This window comes from Triticum aestivum, chromosome 3B (assembly GCF_018294505.1).
Source record: "Triticum aestivum cultivar Chinese Spring chromosome 3B, IWGSC CS RefSeq v2.1, whole genome shotgun sequence".
Classification (NCBI taxonomy): Eukaryota; Viridiplantae; Streptophyta; class Magnoliopsida; order Poales; family Poaceae; genus Triticum; species Triticum aestivum.
The window spans coordinates 126,836,902-126,856,626 of NC_057801.1; positions in this window are offsets into that span (position 1 = coordinate 126,836,902).

A 19,725-nucleotide genomic window follows, 5' to 3' on the forward strand; every position below is an offset into this window, starting at 1 on the left:
CATCAGCCTGCAGCCAGAGGCCGGCAAGCGCTGAAGAAGGAAGCTCGCCGGAGAAGAAGCGTGGAAGCCGGAGCGAGGTGCCAGCTAGGCTCTCCGACCACACCACGAACTCAGGAAGCACCTCCAGCGAGGAAAAGCGCGGCCGAGGCGAGCGCACGATCACGACATGCCTCCCTTCGTCGTGGGGGCTACTCTGGAGCCCCGAGGAATCAGCCAAAGGTTTCCATTCCGGTGCAACAAGACCAAGACCGCCAGGACGGTAGGACGGAGGGACCGCAGGGGACGGCCACGGCCTCCTTGGGAGGAGGAGAGGCTGGCCCCTCCTTGGATGCCTTCCCTTTCTCGGCCACTGAGAACCTCTTCGGCGACACCATGGGAGCAAGACGGAGAGGAAAGAAGCAGGCGGGAGCAAGACAAAGGAAAGATGGATGGGGGGCTCTACCCCTCCCTCACATTTATTGCCAAGGGAGGCCAACTGCCGGCCTCCACGACCGCGCGCCATCATGACCTCCTGCATGCCGCGTCGACCAGTCAAGTCGAGCAGTTGCCGAGGCAGCATGGGGAAGCGGAGTCGCCCACGTCCAATCAATCGCCACACGTCATTAAGGCCACAAGCGGTTAGGGCACGCGGCGCTCCGCACTTGCCCTTTGGCTTCGCCTGGAAGCCAAGTCCAAGCGCGCCTTGAGCCCGGGGGCTACTATTGGCGTCCTGGACTTGGGGGTATCCAGTCCTGCCAACCTGCGGCCCACCGCATGGCTTCATCGACGGCCTGGTATGGCCCAGCTTCAACACCAACATAGCAAGAACCTCGCGAGGGGCCAAGCCTTGTGAGGCGGACGATGCCAAGACCCCTAAAGGAGTAAGCCTCCTCAGGAGGGCTCCTGAGGGGCGGAGAGTTCTATGCGGCTACCTCATGAGGCTCAGCTTATGTGAGCCATGACGACCAAGGCCAGGCGGGCGCCAGGTAGGCACAGAGCGCAGGTTTCCTCTTCGGTGCAAGGGACGCAAGCCACAGGCGCGGATCCCCGAGGAATCAGCCAAAGGTTTCCATTCTGGTGCAACAAGACCAAGAACGCCAGGACGGTAGGACGGAGGTCATCACCGAGCCCACTTCAGTGTCACGACCGGAGGCTTTTCGCAGGCAAAGACTACTTTTGTCAGGATAGACTGTACTACTTGTCCCCTTTCAAATCCCGCCGTTATGGAATCCCTTCCCGCTCATATTTGGGAAGAGGACCAAGGCCACTATATATAGGACTTATCCGCCACCATAGAAGGGGACAGAGTTCAGAACAAGTAGAGCACCACAGCAGCTCAAGAACACCTCACCTCCTGAGGCTTGTTCATCCATTATACTAGTTCATCCATAGCCCCTCGAGGCAATCCACCACACCACACTGGATTAGGGTATTACACCACAATGGTGGCCCGAACTAGTATAAATCTTTGTGTCTCTATGTCTCTTTGAGTTTTACACGCTAGGCTAGGGAGGATCATGAGTAAGCAGGCTGGGGAGGTTGAGATCTTCGCACGCACCCCAGAGTTCGAACCTCTCAAGGGTTGCCGGATCCCTAAATCCGACATATATGACCCAGGGCGAGTTACGCGAGGATGAAATTTTGGCCAGGCAGATAATCTGGTGGTCTAACTCAATGACAATTGCCAATGGCGAGTTACACCATCGCAGTGTCACGGGGCCGTGACAGCGTTGTGTCTCTCCTGAGGAGGGTCAGGAGATTCTTCGTGAGATTCGTGAAGGAGATTGTGGTCACCATGCCGGTTCAAAGTCCCTTGTAGCCAAAGCTTTTCGTCATGGATTTTATTGGCTGACGGCTCACGCTGATGCAGAGGATTTGGTGGGTAAATGCGATGGTTGTCAGAAATTTTCATGGTAAGCTCACGTGCCGGCTCAAGAATTGAGGATGATTCCAATTACTTGACCGTTTGCAGTCCGGGGACTTGACATGGTTGGGCCTGTTAAAAGGTCCAAGGATAAAAAGACCCACCTCTTGGTGGCGATTGACAAATTCACAAAGTGGGTTGAAGCAGAGCCGGTCAGTAAGTGTGGCGCAGCATCGGCGGTTCAATTCATTAAAAAAGTGATTTTTCGGTTTGGCTTTCCCCACAGTATCATAACTGATAATGGCACTAACTTGTCCAAAGATGATATGGAAGACTTTTGTCAACGTGAGCATATTCGTCTTGATGTATCATCAATAGCTCACCCTAAATCCAATGGTCAAGCTAAAAGAGCCAATCATGAAATTTTGAGAGGCATCAAGCCCCGGCTTATGGTTCCTTTGCAACGGACGCCGGGTTGTTGGGTGGAGGAGTTTCCTTTTGTGATATGGAGTATCAACACTACCCCCAACAGGTCTACGGGTTACACGCCCTTCTTGATGGTTTACGGAGCAGAGGCGGTTCTCCCTAGTGACATCCGTCATGACTCTCCTTGCGTGGCGGCTTATGTTGAAGCTGATAATGAGCATGCACATCAGGATGCACTTGACCTATTAGATGACAAGCACGATCTTGCAGCAGCCCGTTCGGTGATTTACCAACAAGACCTGCGCCGTTACCATAGCCGCCGGGTTAAGTCCAGAACTTTTCAAGAAGGTGACTTGGTGCTCCGGCTCATTCAGGATCAATCTGATATGCACAAGTTGTCCCCACCTTGGGAAGGGCCCTTTATGGTCAGCAAGAATTTGAACAACGGGTCATACTACCTTATCGATGTTCGAGAGCACAAAGACTCACGTAAGTCGGAGGAGGAGACCCGCCGGCCGTGGAATATCGCTCATCTTCGGCCTTACTACACATGAGCCACTGGATCTTATGATGTACATACTTTTACCATGTATATATTATGATGATTCTAATAAAGCATGGTCTCTGTTGTTTTATCTTCAAAAATATCATGTGTCTTCATCATCATAAAATACCATTGGGGGCTGATCGTATTCGAATCTAGCTTAACCCCTTTGGCACAGCTTCCTGATCGTATTCGAATCATAGCTGTTCAAAACCTCTTGATCATTTGGGGGCTGGATCGTATTTGAATCATAGCTTAACCCCTTTTGGTCTGACCCTAATCGTATTCGAATCAGAGTCGTTAAATATTTAGACCACTGGGGGCTGATCGTATTCGAATCTAGATTAACTCCTTTGGCACAACTTCCTGATCGTATTCGAATCATAGCTGTTCAAACAACTTGATCATTTGAAGGTTGGATCGTATTTGAATCATAGCTTAACCCCTTTTGGTCCGACTCTGATCGTATTCGAATCAGAGTCGTTAAAAAAGTCTCAAGATCACTTGGGGGCTTCCTGTTCAAACATAGGTGTCATTCACCAAAGAGAACATAGCTGTCGGTACCCACTTGATCGGCGCAATGCCAAAAGCCACTTGGGGGCTTCCTGTTCAAACATAGGTGTCATTCACCAAAGAGAACATAGCCATTAATCCTTTTGGTTCGGCTTACTGATCGTATTCGAATCAGAAGCCTCACATTTTTTCTCGCCTTGTCGATTTAAGTCTTTTGACACGTTTTTCTGGGTTTCTCTTGATACTTTTTTGCTTATGTCTGAAGCATATATGCGGTCTCAATTAACCCGACTTGAATTTGGACGATAAGTCGCCAGCATATGAGAATCATAAAACATTTGGAAGTTCTTGGCTTCTAAAGGTTGGGTTATCACCCTTTACTGTACATGTGACTTAAACCGGCAATACAAATTCAATATCACAGGTATGATATTGTTATTATAGTTATGTTTCAAATTCTGATTCATACCAGTCCTATTTAACTCCTTTTTACACATCAGTGGTTATGTGTGCGATATTATGACCCGCCCTGTGGTAAACCGCCAAGGGTTCTGGTGATCTATTTCTGTGTGCAGGATAATTCAAGGATTTTCTTATGCACAAGTCACACAAATGATAAGTGTAAAGAAGGTAAACATAAGAGGGCGGCTTAACAATGTTGAGCACCAAAAACATGCACAATGGCATGACAGAGCAAAGTCATTGCTACCCTATTACATGACTCCCCGAGTCTCAATGATCAACTGTTTTTCAAAGTCACAGATACGAAGCGCCTAGCAGATCAATTTTCCTGCCTCTGCTGGCCCGAGGCTTCTGGATCAGCCCTCTCCACTTCTTTGTCCTGTTGCACGTACTGGAAGGTTGATGAAGACCAATCAATGCCATTCAAAGCTTGAAATTCAGCTTCATCATCAATTATCTTGGACGGGTCAACTTCAGGGGCAAAGGTGTGCTTACGAATTGGGGGGATCAGGCCTGTCACTTTATAAAACGGCGTCAGCGTCCTCTGATTTCCCGCGTCATAAGCCGGATGGTACTTAGTGAGGTCTGTCTCATTGGCAATCAGGGTGTCCACAGGACGTATCTCCTTCATGCAACCAGCGAAGTCCTTCTGGTCAAATGAAGTGCCATCTTCCTTGAGGCTTGGATACCCAATGGCGATGTTGGCTGGGTCTAATTCAGGTAGCCATGCTTTGGCACGACTTAAAGCAGTCACGGCTCCGGCTCTCGCAGATGAACGCTTGAGTTCATTAAACCGCTGGGGCAGCACAGAAAGCTTCTTTAGCACATCAACCAGGAGTGTGGGGGCTTCATTGGACAGAGCAACTGTGGCTAATGCACGCTGAGCACCAGTGTAAAGCTGCTCTACCAATGTATAAACCACCTTCAGCTTCACAAGCATGTCTTGGTTGAGGTTGGTGCTCCTGGGGCCTGCATAGTAATAACAAATGAGTTGAAGACAGTTCATATGATCAAGAGAGAGATTCAACACTTGGCACTCATAAGGCGACTTACCAAAGATAGCCCAGACCATCTGAGACACATGGCGTTTTAAGCCGGACAATTGAAAGGTCACTTCTTCAAGAGCCGCCTCTGCTTTTTCAACTCGATTGGTCAAGGAAATCTTTTCTTCAACCCAAGCATTTTTCTTAACTTGAAAGTTGGCCTTCAGTTTTTCTTGTTTAGCGATGCTGAATTCAAATTTTGAGTTTGCCCTCTGGGTCTCAGTCTCCTGCAGCTCCAAGCGATTCTTCAATTCAGACAACTCTGATTGAAGTTGAGCAGGGGTGGTATGTTAATAAACCGGATCAACATCATAATTCAAAAGTTAGTTCAACATATCAAGTCCCAAGCCTTTTTGCATGCAATAACACTTGGCACTTGGGGGCTAGTGTCTACCAAAAGTTCTATTTAAGTGGTGGCTTATGAGAATAAGTCCCAAGCACTTTGCAAGCAAGAGTACTTGACACTTGGGGACTAATGCATATCGCTGTTGAAAACTAAACAAGTACCATCTTCCATACATGAATATAAAGGACCGGCTCATTCATGCTAATTAAACCGGCCCTTGGGGACTATGGATTAAATCGGATGATCAAAGGATTCTACCAAAGGATATGATTTATGCTCATGGTTCATCTAAGTCTACATCATATTTATCATAAACAGTAGACTTGGGGGCTGGCATAGTAAGCATAACTCAGTAAAGGAAGAATTCGTACCTCAAACTTCTGGTGCATTTGGGTCACCATGTCTACTTCAAGATTGCGGCTGCTGTGCACTTGGCTAAGGTAACCATAAAAAACCTCGCCAATGCTCAAGTGGGAGTAATCAGCCATATCAAATCTGACTTTATGCTCCTCTTTGGCAAAATGCTTGGCTAGCACAGTGGGCCTTCCCGGTTCTCTAAAGACGGTGGAAGTGATTGTCACATCTTCATCAAGAACATCAGTCATCTTCGGTGGACAAGAGACTTCAGGATTTAAAGACTCATCAATGGCTGGCTCCATAGGGGGGTCAAAAGTTGCTGGCAGGTTATCAAGAGCCGGTTCAGATGATTGTGGGATAGATCTCAGGTGCTTGAGTCTGCAGCTCCGGTTCATTGACCTTTGGATCTACAACTGGCTTATTCTTTTTAACCCTCTTGCTGGGTTTGGCTTTTCTGCTGCATGAATCAAAAAGGTCAGTACAAAGTGTTAAAGGATTGTGATGAGTAAAGGATAAGTAAATCGTCATTACCCTGGAGTGGTCTTGAAAGTCGGCATATTGGAGTGGATTGAGTCGCCGGAAGAATGTGAAGTTTCCTGATAATTTGAATCAGAAGAGTTGAGCGGTTGAGAGTGAGACCCGCCAAAGGATAAAAAGAGTTTAAGTCGGAGGTGACCTCATTTTGGCGCTTCCTTGGCGTATTCGGTAAGCTGGAGGAGAGTTCCTTATCCTTGCTGGTCCGGGTCTGCCTCCGGCTCTCATGAATCTGTTGCTTCAAACTAAAGTGAGGATCCAGATGAGCTAAGGGAGGTGAAAATCTTACTTGCCGGGTTACTCTTCGGATTTTTTGTCTTGGCAAAGGCTCAGAGTCAGAGGAAATAATACTTACCTCTTCTTCCACTCCCTGACTCGTTCCCGTGTCATCCTGATGATAGTCAGTGTTAATAAGATGGTTGAAAAAAGAGCCAAGAGAGTCAAGGGCTACCTCTGACTCAGAGGAGTCCTCTAGTTGAAGCAATTCAGAAGCATTGGGATTTTTTCCTCTTTTCTTGGTGGCGGCTCTCCTGGCGGCTTTCTTGGCCTTCCCGGCTCTCTTTTCAGCCTCATGGTCATATTCTTTCTTCCAAAACTCGTCATCATCCTGTGAAGATCAGCAAAGATTTGAGTTAAGACAACACATCAAAGATAAAGGTAAAATTAACTAAGTTTGGCGGCTTACCCCTGGAGCCGGGTTAGCTTTGCAGAAAGGGCTTAGGCCCACCTTGCCACAGTCTGCTAGGCTTTCATTCAAAAGTAACTTCGTCATATCGTTGATAAGGTCTTCAGGTAACTCATCGGGGCTGTGGCGCACAGGATCCTTTGTGTCACCTGTGTAAGTGCACATTAACCCGGAGTGGCGGCTCAACGGGATGATCTGCCATGCAACCCAGCACCGGACCAAATCAATGCCATTTAAGCCGTTACCCAAAAGAGCCTTGACTTTAGTAATTGTAGGGGCGAGCTTCTGGCGATCAGCGGCTGACAACTTGTCTGGGAGCGGAGGATTGGACTCAAGACGTAGGGCGCGAAAGCCGGGCAGCAGGTTCTCATCGGCCAGAGAAGTATCTTGGCAGCAGAACCATGTCTGGTTCCAGTCCTTGGGATGACTTGGCGGCTGTGCATAAGGAAAAATGGCGGCCCTCCGTCGTTGGATTGAGACCCCACCAAGTTCCAAACTAGGTCTGTTGGAGTATTCATTCTGGTGGTTCAAGTAAAAGTATTCTCTGAAAAGTTCCAAGCTGGTCTCTTCTTCAAGGTACACCTCACAGAACACTTGAAAGTTGCATATGTTAGACATGGAATTGGGTCCGATGTCTTGAGGATGGAGGTCAAAAAAGCGCAGAATGTCTCTGAAGAACTTAGAGCCGGGCGGCGAGAAGCCCCGGTTCATGTGATTAGTGAAAATGATGACCTCCCCGTCTTTGGGTTCAGGCTTCTCTTCTGTTGGTTTAGGGGGCGGTAAGACATGACATCCTTTTTGGGCAGATAGCCGGTTTTCACAAAGTCTTCCAGTGTACTATCCGTGACGATGGAGCGAACCCAGTTACAGGAAGTGGTTGTTTTGGGTGGCATTGTGAAGAAGGAAGCCTAAATAAGAATAAATTTGCCGGTTCAAATTTAAGCCGGAGGGGAAGTATTACAACACATATTCAAAATGGCGGCTTACAAAGGGGACTAATGGTATATGACTAATTACGTCATATTATCTAAGCCGCCATGAGCAGTTTGAGGTCATCTATTGAGCATTGCAATTAAAGCCGGTGGTATGAGCCGCCATGACTAGGTGGATCTATCCAGGTGCAGTTTTTTGCCAAGTACGGCACAAATAGATTTCACAGATTGCAAATACTATTTCAGATCAGCGGCAGTTCAGAAAATGAAAATAATTCAAGACCTAAAAGACCAGTACAGGGAGTTCATAAGCTCTAATGAGATGTCTCTCCAAAGAAAGGGGATCTGCAAGTATCGAAGGTGGAGGCAAAACAACCACCGCATAAGTTCTATATTGTTTTTAGATCAAAAGATGCTACGGTGGAGGAACTATGGAGAAATTGTGAAGAACACGACGAATAGTCAGGAACCTAATGCAGCTAATGCACTGGAGAAGAAGCACTTACAGGTGCAGATTCGACTGCGGTGGGGCGCCGGTGTACTCTAGTCCAACACAGGTTGATGCAGTGGCCAAGGTTGAGGAGGACGAGGTGCTCTGCAGCGGCGGCGGAGCTCGAGCGGTAGAAGGTCGCGAGAAGGAAGACGCTGCAATGGGGGAGAATGAGGAAATACTGGTCATGGCTATTTATAAGGAAACACTCATAAGTGGGCATGAAAAATGAGGAGACCAAAAACATGGTTATCTAGCTGCGCGGACGCCTCGATTCTCGGAGCAGTTATTAAAGATAAAGATCCATTGAGATATGTTGGATAAGGTGTAAGTTAATGACAAGTGGCGTCATGGTGGGTTATCACCAATCCAGAAGTTGACGTCATGGTGGATTATAAATTCTCGCACAAATGAAGAAGAGAAGATTTTTCCTAAGTGTTGAAGATTGACATGAACCAGTGCAAATCAATCTGGGGCCTAATGTTGGGGATATTACTATTAGGTATGACACGCCCACGAGGGGCCGGGTTATACCTATGGCGATTCATGATATGAAGCCCAAGACAATATTTGAAGAAGGCGGTTCAGTTAAGGGCCCAAGGCCCAAAGGCGGCTTAAGGCCCCGTACAGATAAACCGCTATATATGTATGACTTGTATTGTAAGGCAAGAATAGTTAGTCACCGAGCCAGGCACTGTTTATGAGCCGGCCAGGACTCTGTGAGCCGCTGGGTGTCGACCTCTGTATATAAAGGGATGACCCGGTGGCGGTTCAGGGCAAGTAAGATCAGATCGAAAGCTAGGTCTAGCGGATTCGCTCCCTGGTAATCGAGACATAAGCAATACCACCTCAAACTGGATTAGGCCTTAACCTTCACCGCAAGGGGACGAACCAGTATAAACTCCCATGTCCTTTGTCCCATTTTAACCCCTTTAAGCTTCCTAGTTGCGATGGCTCCACGACTAAGTCCTTTTGCTAGGACATCTGCCATGACCTTTCCACGACAATTATGATGAGCTCTACTAGTTGGAATAGCTTCTACCCACTTAGTAACGTAATCAACAACAACTAAACTATGTGTATACCCATTAGAGGAAGGAAAAGGTCCCATATAATCAAAGCCCCAAACATCAAATGGTTCAATAACAGGTGAATAGTTCATAGGCATTTCTTGACGTCTACTAATATTACCAATTCTTTGACATTCATCACAAGACAAGAAAAACTTACGGGCATCTTTGAAAAGAGTAGGCCTGAAAGCACAAGTGCTCCCTAGGTGATTTTGGTAGTTCATGACAACATACCTCTTGTTGGACTAATACCTTTACCTAGTGCATTTCAGATAAGTTTAACATTGGAGTGGCATGGACATGGACAAGAGGATGTGGAACCCCTTCAATGTGCTAAGGACAAATATTGGCAAAAGCTCAAGACTCTACATTTTTTTTGAAAGCTCACTGATAGTAGGAGAGGCTCCTACTGACTTTAAATTAACACAACACCTGGATCAGGGGAGCTGTGGCCCCATAATTACAAGGTGGACTCTGGGGACAAAAGACAACTTACTATAAAAAGAGGTAACAAAACAGACTAAAAACAGATTAGGGGGGGGGCAAAAGTCAGACGGCAACCACCAATCCTCTGATGAAGGGGTGGAGAGAGTCTCTCGTGCGATGCACCATCATGGACATGTCATTTCTGAATCTGTCTCTCCAAGACTCCAACAAGGGCATCACATGCCTAAAATGCTTATTATTCCTCTCTTTCCACACACCCCAAGCTACGATGATGAAGGTTTCCATGAATAACGGTCTACCCCAGGACCTTTTCCCCTCACGAATGAGTTCCAGCCTGCATTGAGAATCATGCCAGCGCATCCCAATCGCATCCCAGCACTTGGTTGTGAATGGGCATTTGAAGAACAGGTGGGCCACCGTCTCTTCCGGGGGCGTGTCACAAAGCAAGAAGGTGTACACATCACCTTCCAGCTTGTATTGCCTCCTCCTCAGCATGTTACGTGTATTCAGACGATCTGTGAATAGCAACCAGGTGAAAACTTTCCACTTGTTTGTGCATTTGGATTCCCAAATCCAAGGGAAGACTGCATCTACGGGAGTATCCTTAAAGCAGAACTCATAATAATCATTTGATTTGAATACTCCCAGCCCTCTAGCATCCCAGAAACAGCACCATCTGTCAGTTCTATCACTCTCAGGATTAAACCCAGCAGTCAATGCTTGAATCTCCTCAACCTCCACTCTTGCCTGGGGAGAAAAAGGTATGTGAAAAGCCTCTCCAATGGTGCTAGATCTCAATAATTTCTGTACTGTCACATCCTCCTCTCTAGCAAATGAAAATGCCCGCGGGTATGTGGTCTCAAGAGGCCGATCACTCCAGAGATCCTTCCAAAATAATGCCGTACTACCATCTCCAATTTTGATCTCAGTCACTGCTCTGAAGATATCCGATAACTGCATGAGATCCCGCCACCAGAAGGAGCCACATGGATCGGAGGCATGTGGTACATTAACTGAGTAATATGAACTCCATACAAGGTTCACCCACGGCACATCCAGCTTATTATAAAACGTGTATAGCTGTTTTAACAAAAGACCTTGATTTTGAATTTTAAGGTCCACGATCCCAAGCCCCCCTATGGCCTTGGGGCGGCAGACGAGCTCCCATGAGGCAAGAGAAGTGTTTTTCGTCCCGTCTTCCGTCCTCTTGCTCCAGAAGCAGTACCTATGGATTTTATCCAGATGTTCCACTATCTTGGGAGGGATCCTGATGGAACACATGACATACACCAAAAGCAACGACACCACCGAGTTAAGTAGGTGAGTTTTGATCCGTAGTCGAGCAAGTTACTGGCCACAGACACACTTCGCTCAACAGACGTCACAAGGGGCATGAAGTCCATCACAGTGGGTTTAGTAGTCCCAAGTGGGAGTCCTAAATAGGTGAAGGGCATTTACCCCACAACACAACCAAATATGTCAGCAAAATCCAGTGCCTCAGCGGGTGCAACATTAATCGGGATCAGGGTAGATTTCTGAAAATTGAGTCGCAACCCAATTGAAGCCGCATAGTCCACCAAAAGTTTTTTCAGAGTCTCAACCTGTTCCTTCTCAGCTGGGAGGAAGACAATCGTGTCGTCTGCACATTGAATCACCGGGTAGTCTCTCTCAGCTGACGGGATTGGTGTCTGAAGCAACCCCGCGCGGAAGGCATGGTTGATGGACGATTGCAATAGGTCAGCCGCTAGTACAAAAATGAGCAGCGAAAGAGGGTCCCCTTGGCGCACTCCCCGTTTACAAGTGAACTGCCTCCCCGGTGTGCCATTGAGAAGAACCGAGGATTTTCCTGATTTAAAGATACAAGAAATCCAGTTAAGCCATTTCTCATTGAACCCCATCGCTCTCATGATCTCTAGCATAGGGGCATGCTCTATAGTATCGAACGCCTTGGTGAAATCGAGCTTCAGCAACAAAACCTTTCTCCCTAACGCTTGACATTGATGAGTGTATTCGAACGCCCATGCCAAGCAGTCCTGAATCGATCTACACTTGAGGAACCCGTATTGGTTTGTATGGATAATGCGCAAGATGATCCTCTGTAGACAATTCTCAAGCAGTTTGGTAAGGATCTTCAGACAACAATTCAGAAGGGTGATCGGTCTGTAGTCATTTACTGTTTCCGGGGAGTGGCATTTAGGAACCAGTGTAATGAACCCAGTATTGATGCTTTCGAGGTCGAGGTCCCCCTCATAAAAATACATAACAAGTTTATAAAAGTCATGTTTTATAATATGCCAACATGACTTCAGGAAGCAACCGTTGAAACCATCAGACCCCGGCGCTCTATCCACGGGCATCTCCTTGACCACTAAGTCAATTTCATCCATGGTGAAAGGAGCAGTTAACTCATCAAGCCCCTCCACTCTCTTGATGATGTGACGTAAATTGAAGTGTATGTTTGGAGGGTCAGAAGACCCTAGTCGCTGTTTATAGGAGGAGAACAGCAAGGACTCTTTACCCACATGGTCATCAATCAGCGTACCATCCTCAAGTTTGAGCGTTGATATTGAGTTCTTGCGGTATCTCTCTGTGGCCACTGCGTGAAAGAATTTCGTGTTACCATCCCCAACTTGAAATCTCCGAACTGTACATCTTTTCTGCCAATACATGCGTTTATACTCCAGCAATCTAAGGAGGTGAGCCTTAAGAATAGTTCTGAAATTGGTTTTTGGAATAGTAAGAGGTCTTTTATCCTCTAAATTGTCCAAATTCAGAAGAGCTTCATTGGAATTCTCAATAAGAATTGATAATCTCGAGATTTTCTTGCTCTAGGCCTTTAAAGCGTAGCGTAACTTTTTCAGCTTTCTACAACTCAAAGCCGCTGAGTTAGCCACATGACAAGGTTGGCTCCAAGAGCGATGCACTAACTCATGAAACCCTGAATGTTGTATCCAGTAGTTTTCAAATCTAAACACCTTGCTTTTTGGGATGCACGAATCAATGCCAATGACGCAGGGGACGTGATCTGAAACAGGCTTACCCAAGGGCGAAATAGAGGTATTAGGGTAGGAAGAAGTCCAATGCATCGAGTAGAAAAACCAATCTAATTGCACCAGCAGGGGGTCATCTTGCATGTTACTCCAGGTGTACGTCCTACCCTTGATAGGTACTTCAACCAACGACTGGGTGCGGATAAAATTATTGAAGATCAACATATAATTGGCATCGCCACCCGGCCTACTTCTGTTGTCAGGCGTGCGACAGTAGTTAAAATCCCTAGCCAAGATCCAATCGTCAGAGACTGGAATGTGCATACTAAACAACCATGCCGTAAAGTTAGAGCGATCAACACCATCACACGGGCCATAAACATTGATTAGATTCCACACAGCATTGGAGTGCAACGAAGTGAATTTAATCCCTAGGGCAAAAGACTCCTCCAGAAAAACCAAACCAGAGAAAACAGACTAGTTCCAAGCAGTAAATAAGCCACCCGAGGCCCCATTAGAGGGAATGAAAGCAAACATATCAAGTCACTTAGGACAAATAGTTTTAACAAAAGCCCTATCGAAAGTCTCGCACTTAGTTTCTTGTAAGCAAATAACATCCCAACCACTAATATCAATAGCATTACGGATCGCAAGATGTTTGTTGTCCGCGTTAATTCCACGAACATTCCAGCAGAGGATATTCCACCTCCTAGTTGGCGGCATCGTTGGGAGGGGGTGCAGCTTGTGGAGCAACCATCAGCTTCTCAGCATTGAGTTCTTCAGGTGGCACTCCACATCTAACAATGCCAATCTCTTGGATAACTGGGATTGGTGTAGGAGCAGGGACAGACTCCGGACGGACGTCCAAAACAACAGAAATACCAGACGGGGCTGTAGCATACAGGTTGCGAGAGATAACAGGAGATTTCCTTGGTTTCACCTTGGACACGCCCTTTTTGATATCTGAAGGCTGAGGGACACGAGACCCATCATAACGAGTGGATCGAGTGCTGCGGCGGAGTTGGGTGGTGTCCACATGACCGGGCTCATCTAGAATCATTTTTCCAAAATGATCAAACACACTGACTGCTTCCTCATCTGAAACCAGACAAACATCCCCACTGCTCTCAATTCCTAGTTCCGCAAGGGGAACAGGGGCAGCATCATTCAGATCTTGGGCACTGAACACAACATCCCCGCTAGTGCCAGGTAGGTTCAGACCAGAGAGAGCAGAAGCTGAGATGTACTTCCACCCTGCAGGCTCAACAGAAATGCAAATAGTGTAGGTCCCATTATCCAAAAAGAGAGATCCAGGAAGTTTGGCCAGAGTGCGCTCCTCCCTCAATACACTATTGCAGCAATGTTTCCAGGTGTGGGCCATAGCAGTACCCACAATCGCAAACAAATTAAGCAGATTGATAGGGAACTGGTAGGCAACAGAAGGGCTGGGTGGAGAGCTATCATTGCAGAGTCTAGGTGTCCAAATACCAGCATAAATCAAACCAAAGATGTCAAGCAGAGCGGCAAAATGGTCAATCATCATCGACCTCACAGTGCCAAAAGCACGAACAAATTGCAACCCTGGGGTGTCAACACCACGAACAAAGTTATCGGCCGCCTCAGAAATATCTGAGTACATTGACCATTCATCCTGCGGATCATCAGAAAAATTACTATCATGCTCCACCCCATCCATCAGAGAAGGCCCAGTGTACTGAAAGTAGGTTCTGAAACTGAAGCCTCGGTATGGTGGCGGCACAACATGCCAAGATCGCCAGCCGTTGTCTTGCAACTGCTGTTGCTGCGGTACTCCCTGAGCCGACGCTTCATCTACCTGCTGTTGCATCCATTGTTGGTGATCAAGTTGCCACTGTTGTGCTGCAGACAGGATTGGTAGCTCGTATGGGTGTGGCGAGGTATTCATAGGAGGGGGATCATCCTCATTACCAACTAATCTAGGCATCGTGTGACGACCATTCAAGATATAGACTGGCACCGACCACGAGCACCCCATCCCTGGTAGATGACCGGACCTCCGTACAATCAGACTATGCGGAACCAAAGCAATATCGCTGATATTGGCACGCACCAGCACTCTCTCCTTGTTTTGCCCAGGTATGTGCCATATTTCAAGTTTACCGAAACAGGATACTGCTTTATTGATGTAGTGATCTGTTTGGTAATCCATTGGGAAAGCAAGAAAGAGTATCCAGGCAACATACTGAAACGGACACAACCGCATATTTTCCCCTTCATCATGCGGAACTAGAGAGAATGTCATGCTTTCATCAACAGGATCCAATTGATGAGGGCTTTCTCTAATGTACTCATCCCTGATAAAAACATCCTCAAAAGCAACCATTCCAACTCCAAACGGATAAACAAATGCATCGGGGATAATCAAATGAAAGTCCTCTCGAAGGATATGAAGTACATGTTGCAACACTAACTCCTTGCGATGATCCGAAACTGCAGGGGTGACAGTGACAATAGCATACCTATCATGGCTCAACGGGGGGTCATCCACCACTTTGGTGTTCCTCTGCAGCCTGTGGTCCGGCCCCCTCTCGAGCGCAGCCCCCTCCAGCACAAAGCGGAATGGCACAGCAGGGAAGTTTGCCATTGTAAGTGCATCTAGTGCCACCCCTAGTTGGTTTTGGAGTATTGACGACAATTGAGGGACTAATGCGTTTGTGAGAATTGTAGGATAACGCAGGTAGTGTCCCTCATTGATTCGGTTTACCTACCGGAGATGACCCCTAAAAATGTATGAAGACATTGACGACAATGGTAGTATGTGAAGATATTCACATTGAAGACTATGACATGAGAAGACAATGAGTGAAGACTATGGAGCGCGAAGACTGTGTTGTTTCGTTGTTTCCTTTTCTTCTTTGTTGAGTCATAGGAACCACCGTACTTTTAAGTGGGGTCCAAGTGAACAAAGTCAGATTGACTGAAGTGATGCTCAACCCAAATCCTATGTCTTCGAGCGAAGACAATGAGAGCAAATCTTATCCAGAGCTGGATGAGTCAGCTTTGCTTGTAGCCCAAGTAAAGTTGCCGTGTGTGTTTGAAATCTGACCGTTGGAACATGTGTCAGTTCCTTAGTGACCCAGGGTCATTTCGGACATATCAGGTCGGGTTGCCTTGTGGCTATAAATAGCCCACCCCCTACACCATAAATTGGTGGCTGCTCAGAGTTAGTTTACGGCTTTTTTCGTTTGAGAGCAACCCACCTCGAAGCCCTTGAGAGAGAGAGAGAAATCCTTGCGAGGACAAAGCCCAAACACCCAGAGCCAAAGAGTGTTAGGCATCACTGAAGTCTTTCTGTCTGTGTGACCTGAAGACTTATTACACTTGAGGACTGTGTATCCTCCAGCCGGTTAGGCGTCGCGTTCTGAGCATCCAAGAGTCATTGTGGATCGCCGGTGAACGAAGTCTGTGAAGGTTCGGAAGTCTACCTTGAAGACTTACCAGAGTGATTGGGCGAGGACTGTGTGTCCTTAGCTCAAGGGGAATAAGGTGAAGACGCGGTCTTCTGAGTTGAATCTCAGCCTCCCTAACCAGATGTACAGTTGTCACAGCAACTGGAACTGGTCCAACAATCATGTGTCTTCAACAAGTGACTGGTTCTATCCTCTAACTCCCTTTACCTTAAGTTTGTCTTCGTGAAGTCATTGCCTGATTGTCATACCTATTTGACTTCATTGCTTGACTGTAGTTGTTGATTGGCTTCATACTATCTTCCATCCTGATCCTTACTACCAAGCTGCTATTAGTCTTTGTACTTTCATATTATTGCATACTTGACTATGGCTTGCTTGTTGTAGTTTATCTTCCGCTGCATATCAATTAGGTCATTTCTATTGTTTGTCTTCGAAACTTCCACGTTTTGAAGACTTTGATAAAAATCGCCTATTCACCCCCCCTCTAGTCGATAACTAGCACTTTTAATTGGTATCAGAGCAAGGTACTCCCTTGTTCTATGTGATTCGGTTTAACCACCTGGAGTTTAGCTATGTCGACTGCAGGGATAATCAAAGTCTCCCTGCTTGTCCCGTGTTCGATGGAACTGAATATCCCGACTGGAAGAATAAGATGCGCATGCATCTTGAAGCCATTGATGTCGACCTCTGGTATGTCGTCAAGAACGGCGTTCCCAAAACTGGTGAAGGTGTCACCCCTACTGATGTCAAGAAGTTCATTCAACTGGACTCCACTGCAAAGAACATCATCTGTGGTCATCTGACCAAAGGACAGTATGGCCGTGTGAGTGCTCTAGAAACGTCAAAGCTAGTCTGGGACTGGCTATCCAAGGTCAACGAAGGCGTCTCTACATAGAGAGACCAAAGGATCAGTGTTCTTCGCAACCTCTTCAACCGCTTCAAGAGAAACGACAATGAAAATGTCCAGCTCACGTTTGATCGCCTCACCGACATCACAAATGAGCTTCAGGCTCTTGGCGCCACTGAGATTACCAAGCATGAAATCATCAAGACACTACTGAGATCACTTGACAGCTCGTTTGACACCCTTGCCCTCATGATACAAGAACACCCTGACTTCAAGACACTCGATCTGTCTTATATACTTGAGAGGCTCAACACACATGAGTTCCAGCTTTCTGAGAAAAGAGATATCTATGGTCCCAATTATGGCCGAACTCGCGCTTTGAAGGCAAAAGTTTTTTCCTCATCCTAAGAAGAATCTGACTGCGATTCTGATGATCCTGAAGACATTGGAAAGGAACTTTCCATGCTTGTGAAGAAGTTCCAGAAGTTCACCAAGAAGAAGGGCTTCAGAAAGTCTCCACGATCTAGCTCAAGAAATGATGAAGCTTCCACTCATGACAACAAGAAGAGAACATGTCACAAGTGCAAGAAACCTGGACACTATATCTCTGAGTGTCCACAGTGGGACAATGAGAAGAAGAAGAAGAAGAGCAAGGAATATGATTCTGATGACAAGAAGAAGAAGAAATCTTCAAAGTCTTCTTCTAAGTCCTCATCAAGATCTTCATCACATAACAAGAGCTCATCTGGCAAGGCTCGTGCTTTTGTTGGCAAGGAAATGGATTCAGAGAAGGAGTCTGCTTCTGAGGAGGCAGAGGTGGAGTCTGAAGAAGAGTCCGACCCTGGCGTTCCAAGTCTGGCTCTAGCCACAGCCTATGTTGCCAAGTCCATCTCCAACACTGAAGACAATGACTTCCACACCAACTCTGAAGCTGATGACATGGATGATCCCGCTCCCACCTACTGCTTCATGGCACATCGTGCCAAGGTAAAATCATGTGATGCTTACTTTCAAACATCAAGTGAAGATGACTCTGATTGTGAATCCAAACCCAGCTACAAAACACTTGCTAAAATTGCTACTAAACAACAAAGGGCTATGGAACATACTCAAAAACTGTTAGACAAAAGCGATGACCTGTTGGACGCGGAAATGACACGTTCACAGTCCTTAGTTGAAGACATAAAAAATCTTCATGCTAAGTACCAAGAACTTGAAAGTCTTCATGAGACGCTCTCAACCACTTATGAAAAGCTCTCCTATGATTATCTTCAAAGGAAGCAAGAGCTTGAGAAATTGGAAGCGGCTCATGAAGATCTTCAAAAAGAGAATGAGTCATTTCGCGCTCAACAGATTAGTTCCGCTTAGGACGGATTTGAACTACCATGTCTGAAATGCATTGTGACGCCCGGATAATTAAGCTACAGCGATCCTCTGCTAATGGTGCCACGTCACCTCGTTTATAGTTGCTAATCTCGAGTTAGTTCGAAACCGATTCAAATTCAAATTCAAAATTAGGCAAACAATAAAAGTTTTCAAATATTAAAACTAAAATGTTCGGAGTGAACCAAATATTGCATAGATAATCATGGTGGAGAAACCACACTTTTATAAAATGTTTAAATACTGTTAAATGAATAAAAGAGTAGCAAAACAATTATTTTAATGCTTTAAAAATAATAAACATTTTCAAAACTAAATTGTTATAAGTATTAAACTATTGTGGCAGTGGCATAATTTGTAAAATCCTATTTAGGTACCACTTTGGTAATTTACTAAAACTAAAATAATAGGAAACTAAAAGAAAATAATGATATAATAATGAAAACAGAAAACAAGACAAAAAAAAGGAAAAGGAGAACCCCCCCTTGCCCCTGGGCTTCGGCCCAGCAGGCCACAAGCCCCCCCCCCCCCACCACTGGGCCCCTTGGCCCAGTTGGCTCAGCCGACCACGCCGGCCCAGCCGGCCCACCGACGGCGGCCCACCCCACTCCCCTTATCCCCCTCACCGAAACCCTAGCCCGATCCCACCCCCACTTCCCCCGTTTCCCACTCCCTCCCCACGTTCTGGATCGGGGGCGCTCACCCCTCGACCCCGACGCCCGCGTCGACCACCATCGCCGACCCCGCCGCCTCTCCCCGGCGACCGCGCCCCCTCCCCACTCCTCGACGCTGGCGCGCGTCCTCGGCGCCGCCTCGCATCGCCGCCGTCGCCTCGCCCCGCCACCAACCCCAACGCACGCCGTCCCGATCTCGTTGCCCCCGCCGCCTACCACCGCCGCCTGGAGCTCCGCGAGCCTCACCGGAGCCACCTCGTCGCCCCTTACCATCATCATCGCCTGGAGGACCACCTCGCCGGACGCCATCGCCCCCATCCTTCACCTCGCCGAAACCACGCCACCCGCCGGAACGCCCCGTCGCCGCCGAACTCCTCCTCGCCGGTCTTCCCCGGCCGCCCCCGAGCCCGCTGCCCCCGAACCCCTACTCCTCGATGTAAGCACGCGCCCCTCCCCTCTCTCCCTCGCCCGCGCACACCGGCCCCCGCCGTGGCCGCGCACGCCGGCCCCCGCCGTGAGCCTCGCTCCCTCCCCTCTCCTTCCCACGACCCTGCGGCGCTCCCGCCGCTGCCCGCCGCTCGGAGGCCTCTCCTCCCTCGCCGGACCTCCTCCACGGAGCCCCTACTCGCAGCCAACGCCCGGCGCATCCCACGGGCGCCTTGCCCGACGCCCCCTGGCCTCCATGCCCGC